Here is a 9401-nt window from a genome sequence, read left to right as displayed (position 1 = left end):
AGGGGTGTTGAGTTAAGTGTGTGTGTGTGTGTGTGTGTGTATGTGTGTGTGTGTGTGTGTGTGGGGGGGGGGGGGGGGGGGTTATACAATCCCCGATTCCAATGTCATCTCATCTCACCTCTTTCTGAACCGCTCTATCCTCACTAGGGTTGCGGGGGCTGCTCGAGCCCATCCCGGCTGACTACAAGGGACATCCTGAATTGGTGGCCAGCCAATCGGAGGGCACAAAGAGACAAGCTACCATTCACGCTCACACTCATACCTGGGGCAATTTAGAGTGTCCAATCAGCCTACGATGCAGGTCTTTGGCATGTGGGAGGAAAGTGGAGTACCCGGAGAAAACCCATGCAGGCCCGGGGAGAACATGCTAACTCCACACAGGGGGACTGACCTGGATTTGAACACAGGTCCCCCACTGTGAGGCTGACACTCTAATCACTAAACCGCCCGGCCGCCCATACCTTCTCAGGTGTTGGCTTTATCCTCACTAAGGTCGCGGAGGGTGCTGGAGCCTCTCCCAGCTGAAACTTATATTAATTCTGCAAGCGTTAATATAGTTATAAGCTTGAAGATCATAGATGATATTCAAGAAAATACTTGAAAACAATATTTTTGTCATGTGGACTAGGTCGATTCAGGATTTACTACAGTCCAAGAAGCAACACCTTTTTTGCAATCAATTACAGTGGTAAGAGAACAGAATGCAAATTGTCATCTTGGTGGGTTGGAACAAAAACATGCACCCACTCAGTCCTTCCTGAAACGAGTTTAACAGATATGAATTAGAACTGAAACACGTATTTGATCAATTTGGCTACCATTTGAGAAGGTTGGGAAATCTTAATGACCATCCATTTTATTCATTCATTATCTGAACCGCTTTATCCTCACTAGGATCGCGGAGGGTGCAACCAAACATTCAGGCAACCAAACGTTCAGGCGACCAAATGTCCGGTGACCAAACGTCCAGGCGACCAAACGTCCAGTGACCAAACGTCCAGTGACCAAACGTCCAGTGACCAAACGTCCAGTGACCAAACGTCCAGTGACCAAACGTCCAGGTGACCAAACGTCCAGGTGACCAAACGTCCAGGTGACCAAACGTCCGGTGACCAAACGTCCAGGTATCACACCTGCCTTAAACAGGTGGATGTCTACTACACATAAATTATTTAGTAATAATAAAATGTAATGATTAATATCTATGAATGGGCTGCCCGGCGGATGAGTGGTTCGCGCGTCGGCCTCACAGCTCTTGGGTCGTGGTTTCAAATCCAGGTTGGTCCACCTGTGTTGAATTTCTATATTCTTTTCTCTGAGTACTCCGTTTTCCTCCCACATCCCAAAAAGATGCTTTATAGGCTGATTGGACACTAAAATTGCCCATAGGTATGGGTCTGAGTGTGCATGTCTGTCCGTCTCTTTGTGCCCTGCGATTGGCTGGCCACCGATACAGGGTGTTTCCCGCCCCTGGCCCAAAGTCAGCAGGGGTAGGCTCCAGCACCCCCCGCGAGTGATAAAGTGGATAAAGCGGTTCAGAAAATGAACATGTTTAGTAGTTTTCTTTTCATGTGTGTGTATGTGTGTGTGTATGTGTGTATGTGTGTGTATGTGTGTGTATGTGTGTGTGCATGTGTGTGTGTGTATGTGTGTGTCAGGTTTAAGACCATATACATTCAATAATATCGGAGCAGAGGAAACACACAGCCAGTCGTGATGAGAATTTAAACCACTTCATATGAAGGAGGACGCCAGTGTAGCCAGAGCAGAAAGATAGTCTATCTTCCTGAATGACCGTTTGGAATTCCTGGCGACTCCCTACAAACAACCTGGTTTTATTAGAGACAAGTCATAAAAATGGGAGGCGTTAATACAAATGAAGGAGGTGGAAAGCAAAAGGTGTAGTGCACATTTTAACCAATAGGTGTAAGTTAAATTCTATTCTAGTAACTTAATACATCATAGTGAAAAGGGTGCAAGACTAAATATAAGAATTCAAATATATTTCACATTTCCCCCCTGAAGTTACTTTGAAAGAATTTTCATTTTCATCAATCTATATCCCTCCTCTGCAGGTTTTGGAAAACAAATATCATCAATAGTCACTCAACAGGGTATGGAAAATAACAAAATCACTTGTGAAGGCAAAGGTGAAAATTGTGAGGTAATTCAAGGTTATCTAAGAAAATTCCTCTGCGTCCCTCTTTATGAGCGAACACAGTTTTGAAGTTAAGACATGTACAATTACCCGCAGGACTCGACATACATAGGTTTTTGAATCATAACTTTCATACCAAGGATTACACACATTGAAAAGATACAGTATAGAAGTAAAACCGCAAGAAAGGGAGTTGCAAATTTAATCTGAATAGAGAACCATGATCCGGTTGGTAACCACGACCACAGTGATACCCAATTACGGCTGAGTGATCTTGGGCCATGGTGTTGGCTAAGATTTTCATTTCAGCTATGGCACGAGTTATGTTACCTTTGTCACCGGTTCCATCTTGGATGAAGGTGCAACAGTGCTCTCCAACTATGGCACACTCACCTCCATCCTTGGCTGTTATCAAATCTAGGACCGTCCGGTCTTGCAACTCCATTTCTCTAAGGGCTTTTAATTCATCTGCTATACCTTGTAGGGCTTTGAAAGTTTGGTTAATGAACACTCATGTAACAATTCAATGTCCAAGTTGGGAAGTTAGTGACAGAATGATTTTCTGGGTGGGTGGACCACAACTTATGGTCACCAGGAACATCACTGCCCCAGATTGAATCACGTGGTTTGAATTCCACTGACTTTGATCTTATATATCTTACTGTTATGTTCACTCCCCTTCAAAGGAATGCATCTTGGACCACCTGCATCACTGCAGATGTGCTAAATGTGACACCTAGACCCAGTGAATTCAGGATATCAGGATACCTGTGGAAATGGGTGTACGGCTACACACATAACAACTTTCATTCACACCAGTTAGTTTTTGTCTGAAATACCATGAAATGATACCACATATTTTCTTCAAAGTGGTTATTTGGATTGCTCTTTTCATACCACTTCACTTTCCTCTGTGACAGCAGCACGGCATTGTCTCGTTTTTCGACTCGAATCTCTGGGGGCGGGGCATTCAGCCACACCCAGGCTGCCACTGATAGTACAGTCACAGTGATGGGGGTGGCAACTGATTTCATTTTGGCTTCTGCGTGAGGGTGTAAAAACTATGAGAGGTCAAGGTTAGGTGAAAGGTGCTCGTGGCAGGTGAGTAGACGTCAGATGATTTTTTCACGGACAAGGGTTTTGCAACCGCCCGATTTCCAGTCTACTCAGAGTCACCGTTGTCTCGAACTACTTTGATTTGGGATTGGTGAATCCACGTCGACCTCTCAGCAATCTTTACTGCGGTGGGGGTGGTGAGTTAAACCACGAAGGGGCCTTCCCAATGTGGCGAGGACCAGGACTTTCTTTTTATGACTCAAATCAGGCTCTGGTCACCAGACTTCACCACCTCCTGCAGGATAGACAAAAAGATCACGGCAGCTTACATGTTCTTTGGACAAGTTTATCGGTTTCTTGGTCTTATTGTACCATTTGTTCGCTCTTCAAGTCCCACATTCTTATGGACGTTGCACTTGTTGTTGTTATTGTTGTTGTTAGGCCATCCAGGCGTCTAGGGGTTACCCTCAGTCACATTAGTTCATCCGGGGGCTAGCCGAAGGTGTGTAGTAGTCGAATTCGAAGGCGGCGACGGGCGGCCTCTCAGGAGACACCTCGTGAAGGTTCCAACTTTGTCTCCCCGTTGCACCTGCTTGGGCCCGAGGCTATCCCGCACACCCTCTGTAACAAATTAAACAGTATCTACAAAATTTTTTAAAGTAGGTATTTAGACCTCTGGGACATGGAACACATGCTCTGCCATGTCCATCTTCCCCCCTGTTGAGACATGGCTCCTTCCATGGCTCAATTTTGGAATATTTTTTGGTAGGCCCGCTAGGTCTTTAGCTGTGGATAGGCTGACTGTTCTGCTTCTTCATGTATCTATGCATCTTTTCTTTCTATGGTCCAGTGTTTTTAAATCAATTAACACAGTTTTTAGATCGACTCAGTTTTTGTTGTTGTGTATGCTGTTTGGTGTTTTCTGCTGCTGCTTTAGCTGCTGTATTCTGTCGTTGTCTTCAGCTTGTGCTTAACATTTTCTTACCGCTATGTGGTTGGGCTTAAAATCCCAATGAACAAAAATCATACCAATCTTACTTAACTATATGCCTTATCAGTCAAAATTAGATATACTAGCTGTTATTCTATTGTGATTGCTGCTTCCTTGTTAAGATCAATAACTATATTTGATTTTTCCATTCCTGCAATTTACACAAATTAACTAATCATGCTAAAAATATGAAGAATACATAGAGCAAACCAGGCTGCCTTCTCCTCAGGAAAACAGCTTTCCCGCTCTCTGCAAGTTACATTCACATCAATTATTATCCAGAAACAAATGTAGACATTTATAATTCTGAAAAGAATTGAACCCACTAAACTGTAACCACCCCTTGTTTATTAGGGTTAATATTTTCTAGCATAATTGTCTTTTAGAGCCATTAAAACTCATTACTTATTAATTGCATACTAATCAAGTCCCAATTCAATTAACAATGTGTATCGCGTTGCATATTAAACTCAATTATTTCAAATTCTAAAATATCCCAAACTAATAGTCTTTTTTATCAAATGTAACATTCCATTGTCTTTGGAGTTTGCCAATCATCTCCTTTAAAACTTCCCTAATCAATACTTTTCCAGTAGTCAGGCATAAAATTAAAATTTAGTTACATATCTATCCATTGTAGTCTCTTTTTCTCTCTAATTGTTTACTTTTAAAAATCTGTAAGAAGGTTTGTTCTCAATTGAAACGCTTTCACTTTTTATGGAGACAATAAAACCAATATAAAAAGTTCCTTATGGTTTATGGCATTGCTCCTCGAGCAATAATCTTTCCAATCAATATTGGATGCTTTCCATTACGTCTGATCTCGTCAATAAGCTTATCTTACCTGTCTCCTCAAACGTTTCAACTGAGAGAACCTCCTTACAGTGCAAAGATGGATCTGCATCCTCCGCTATTTTCATGTCTGCTGTTTGGTCAGCAAGAGTTGTACGGACGTTCTCATTTTGGGTTGCTCGTGCGTCTTCTCCATGTTTCCTGTTGAAAAACACAGTCTTCTTCTGCTAACTCAAAATTAGTGCGTTTCTTTGAAGTTTTTCTTTTATGCGGATTGCTAGATTAGTCTAATCATTCAGCTCCAATCGTGTAGTGAATAATGGCGTTTGGTATGGTAACGAAATTCTGAAACATTTTGTCAATTCAGTCAATTAATCTGTTAACACAATTTGGATGCCATTATCCCTATAAATCAATGGTACTTTGGAATTTCATATGATGCACTGTTTTTGTTTTTTCATTTCAGTGCTTCAAAATCTCGCATTGCAGATTTGTTTCTCCAATCCAATGCATTATCATCAAAAAATTTCTTTGGACTAAACAATTTTCCTTGATTTTTCATCGCCATCCAAAAAGGCTTATTGGCGATTTCAGAAATTGATTTCAAATTTCCAATCCTTCGCTGCCATCCCTGAAAAGGGCTTGTTGGCAGTTTCAGAAATTGATTCCAATTTGCTAAATCCTTTTCCACCTTGATATCTAAGGGATCAATTATATCTTGGTGGATGGCCAATCAAAAACACAAAAACACAAAAAGACAAACAACCATTCACGCTCACACGCATTCATAATCAGACATCAGTGGTCTGCATTTTTTTTTTTATCACTAGTGGAGAGCGCCATCCCTGAAAAGGGCTTATTGGCAGCTAACCACCTTTTGCTGTCCTATCAGCACTAATCATTCTCAAAAGAACGAGGTTAATGGCATTTGGTTGCCATCAATTGTTTGATGCCTATGCAATCCGTTATATTCTAATAGTCATTAATATGACTTGCGCTAAAGCATATCTCATCTGTTGATAGGCGAGCGAGATACATCATTCCGTGCACTGAATGATCTATGATGCTCACATAATCCCAGATAAATCATGCTTTTCTTAAATTAATTATTTTATCTAAACTTTTCCTAATAATTTAGATCAATGCCATTTCTGCATTGTTTTCTTCTCGTTTGAGATCATTAATAATTTGGATGAATGCCATTTCTGTCTCCTCTGCTTCTAAATTCTTATCTCCCTCTGCTCTTGTTGATGCGAGGTAACCTGAGACATCTTGTCTGGCATTCCAGGAGACCCCCCCCCCCCCCCCCCCCCCCGTGCCTGGTACGAGAGGGGGGATAGTAGGGGGGCACTGTCATTTAGCAGGCCTGGCATCCATCAGACCTGTCATGCTGGCGAGTTTTGGGATGGGTTAGGGAAAGAAGGCTTTTTTCACTCCATTTGGCCGCCATTTTTCCTTTGTCCTTGGCTCAGCCATTTTTTCTTCACATGTGCTTTGCCCTTTTCTCCCCCCACCCTTTGTCTTTATTCTTCCTCCACTATTTCATATATGTGCAATTATCCTGGAAAATGCTTCAGCATAAACTTCAGGTTAGTTGAGAGTTCTTTGCTGTTTGTTAAACCCATTTTTGCAACTTTTCTTTTGTTTGAAGATTTTTTGAACTTTTTCCAAACAATGGTCAAATGTTACTCTATTAATATATTTCTTTAGGATTTTTTAGGGACGTCCCAACCAATTTATTATATTTTTAATAACGTTATTATCCTATTTATCCGTCTACGTCGACTTTATAACCGTTATTCTTTTATTTCGCAAGGCCTGCGCGCGTCACGGCGTACTTCCGTTTTTATTATATCTCTATATAAAGATTACTTTTATTTAGCGCTTTTTACTCATCGGGTGCATTATTTTTGGAAGGTTTCCCTTATTTTGAACAATCTGTGAAATCCTTTTAACAAAAAAGGGGGACTCTTACTCCCGCCTTAAAGTAAACGTCACGTCACCGACGTACTTCATGGAAATACTCAGTTGGCCGACCAAGCATTCATCCGTGCATACCTTACGTTTCTATTTCAATTTTAACGACATACGTAATCCTCACATGTATGCATCCCTTATCTCCCACTATTGGAGCGTTTTTCCACGACTCGTTCGAATGGAAAAACGGGATTTCACCAGCCTTGTTATATAGAAATTTTAAATGCCCTTACCGTCTGCCTGTCTCCTCTTTTCTCCGGCCGGGTTCCTTTCTTCAAACGGGCCGCGATCGACCGAAATGCCCCCTCTTTCAAAGTAAGAGGGCTGACGTCAGTAATTCTTGGCCTTCAGTCCACCGCGGTCCGAGAAATTCAGAAATGAATTCCCGGGGTTTTCGGCACCAGAAAATGTCAGGTTTAAGACCATATACATTCAATAATATCGGAGCAGAGGAAACACACAGCCAGTCGTGATGAGAATTTAAACCACTTCATATGAAGGAGGACGCCAGTGTAGCCAGAGCAGAAAGATAGTCTATCTTCCTGAATGACCGTTTGGAATTCCTGGCGACTCCCTACAAACAACCTGGTTTTATTAGAGACAAGTCATAAAAATGGGAGGCGTTAATACAAATGAAGGAGGTGGAAAGCAAAAGGTGTAGTGCACATTTTAACCAATAGGTGTAAGTTAAATTCTATTCTAGTAACTTAATACATCATAGTGAAAAGGGTGCAAGACTAAATATAAGAATTCAAATATATTTCACAGTGTGTATATGTGTATGTGTGTTTATGTGTGTGTATGTGTGTGTATGTGTGTGTATGTGTGTGTATGTGTGTGTATGTGTGTGTGTATGTGTGTGTATGTGTGTGTATGTGTGTGTATGTGTGTGTATGTGTGTGTATGTGTGTATGTGTGTATAAGTGTGTATGTGTGTGCATGTGTGTATGTGTGTGCATGTGTGTATGTGTGTGTGTGTATGTGTGTGTGTATGTGTTTGTGTATGTGTGTGTATGTGTGTGTATGCGTGTATGTGTGTATGTGTGTATGTGTGTATGTGTGTGTATATGTGTGTATGTGTATGTGTGTGTGTATGTGTGTATGTGTGTATGTGTATGTGTGTGTGTGTGGGGGTGTGTGTGTATGTGTGTATGTGTGTATGTGTGTGTATGTGTGTATGTGTGTATGTGTGTGTATGTGTGTATGTATATGTGTATGTGTGTATGTGTATATATATGTGTGTATACATTATATATATATATATATATATATATATATATATATATATATATATATATATATATATATATATATATATATATATATGTATATAAATATATATATATATATATATATATATATATATATATATATATATAAATATATATATATATATATATATATATATATATATATATAAATATATATATATATATATATATATATATATATATATATATATATATATATATATATATATATATATATATATATATATATATATATATATATATATATATATATATATATATATATATGATTGCATGTGTGATATAAAAAAGTGAGATATATATATATATATATATATATATATATATATCTCACTTTTGTATATCACACGCATGTGTGATATAAAAAAGTGATATATATATATATATATATATATATATATATATATATATATATATATATATATATATATATATATATATATATATATATCTCACTTTTTTATATCACACATGCAATCATTAATAAATTAAACACTAGCATGTCACACTCTATCATTAATAACTCACACACTTTAGCATGTCACACTATCATTAATAACTTACACACTTTAGCCGGTCACAATAAAAGCATTCAAATAAATTCAATCTGCAGAATGCACTTCGGACTCAGAGCTGGAAAATATTCTGTTATACCTCAAACATGTTTAGTAGTTTTCTTTTCATAAGGACTAAATAAGTGGCTTTAAATGTGTTAATTTGTTTATTGAAATGAAAATACAGTGTTCCCCCGCTACTTCGCGCTTTAGTTAACGCGGACGCAGAGCTTCGCGGATTTTTTTTGAAAAAAATAAAAAATACAAATATTACATTGAAACAACGCATTTTAGTTTTTTTGTTCTAACATGAATTTCATTCTCTTTACCAGTATTCTACATGGTGTACTGTATACAGGGGGGTAAAAAAAAATGGAATTAAATTCAAATTAAGCATTTTGGAAGGGGAATCCCTACTTCGCAGAAATGCACTTATCGCGGGGGGTCCCGGTCCCAATTAACCGCAATAAGCGAGGGAACACTGAGTGTTCCCTCACTACTTCGCGCTTCAGCTATCGCGGACTCAGAGCTTCGCGGATTTTTTTTAGGAAAAATATAAATAAAAAATTTAAAGATGTTCAGTTAAAATTATAAATTACATC

The sequence above is a fragment of the Stigmatopora nigra genome, chromosome 5 (assembly GCF_051989575.1).
Source record: "Stigmatopora nigra isolate UIUO_SnigA chromosome 5, RoL_Snig_1.1, whole genome shotgun sequence".
In the NCBI taxonomy this organism is placed as follows: Eukaryota; Metazoa; Chordata; class Actinopteri; order Syngnathiformes; family Syngnathidae; genus Stigmatopora; species Stigmatopora nigra.
Note: the sequence above shows the minus strand (reverse complement) of the source record.